Consider the following 1,028-nt stretch of genomic DNA (forward strand, 5'->3'; position numbering starts at 1 on the left):
TGTCCCCTCCTGCCTTCTAGTCTTTGTCCCTGGGCTGTTGTGCCCCATTAGTCTCATTTTGTTTTATGGGCCTGTCTAATCTTTGGCTGAAGGGTGAACCTTGAGAGTGACTTCATTACTGCGCTAAAAGGATATCCGGGGGCCATACTCTAGGGTTTTCTCCAGAGTCTGTCAGGCCATTAAGTGTGGTCTTTTTTTTTGTGAGTGAGAATTTTGTTCTATGTTTTTCTTCAGCTCTGTCTGTGACCCTCTGTTGTGATCCCTGTCAGAGCAGTCAGTGGTGGTAGCCAGGCACTGTCTGGTTGTACTGGACTCAGTCAGGTGGAGGCTGTGATAGTTGTGGTCCATTAGTCCTTTGGACTAATCTTTCCCTTGTAACTTGTTTCTTCATTCTTCCTTGCTCCTGAAGGGGTGAGATCAATGGAGTATCTTAGACGGATGCTCACAGGCTTTTAAGACCCTAGATGCTACTCGCCAAGGTAGAATGTAGACCGTTTTCTTTATAAACTATGTTATGCCAGTTGAGCTAGATGTTCCCTGAGACCATGGTCTCCATAGCCCTCTGCCCAGCAATTCGGTCTGTCAGGCAGTTTGGATGTGTCTGTGGAGCTTCCATGACGCGAAGGTCTTTCTTTTAGACCACCGGTTCTATATAAAGAAAGTAAGTTCACTTCCCTGGTTCCTTGGATTAGGCGGGTGGTTAGGAAGACTGGTTTCTTACATAGACTCTTAGTCCCAGGTGACTAGAGTAAAATCAGCGTGCATCAGAAATACAGAGTAATTCCAAGACCCAGTCCCATCTGCTTGTCATCAGTGTCCATTTGCTACTGTCTGCTTTCTTTTGTCCCTACTTATTAGGTGATTGACTTCAGGAGGTATAGAGCTTCCTGGTCATTGGCATTGTAGGGGAATTGTGTTGGGGACCGGAGGACTGGATGGAAATAAACAACTTTGAGCTTCCCAGTCATAAACAATCTTCTGCTCTAAGGATTTTTACACGTAGAAGATGCCTAGTAATTTTTGTTGAA

Source organism: Trichechus manatus, unplaced genomic scaffold, assembly GCF_000243295.1.
Source record: "Trichechus manatus latirostris isolate Lorelei unplaced genomic scaffold, TriManLat1.0 scaffold00184, whole genome shotgun sequence".
In the NCBI taxonomy this organism is placed as follows: Eukaryota; Metazoa; Chordata; class Mammalia; order Sirenia; family Trichechidae; genus Trichechus; species Trichechus manatus.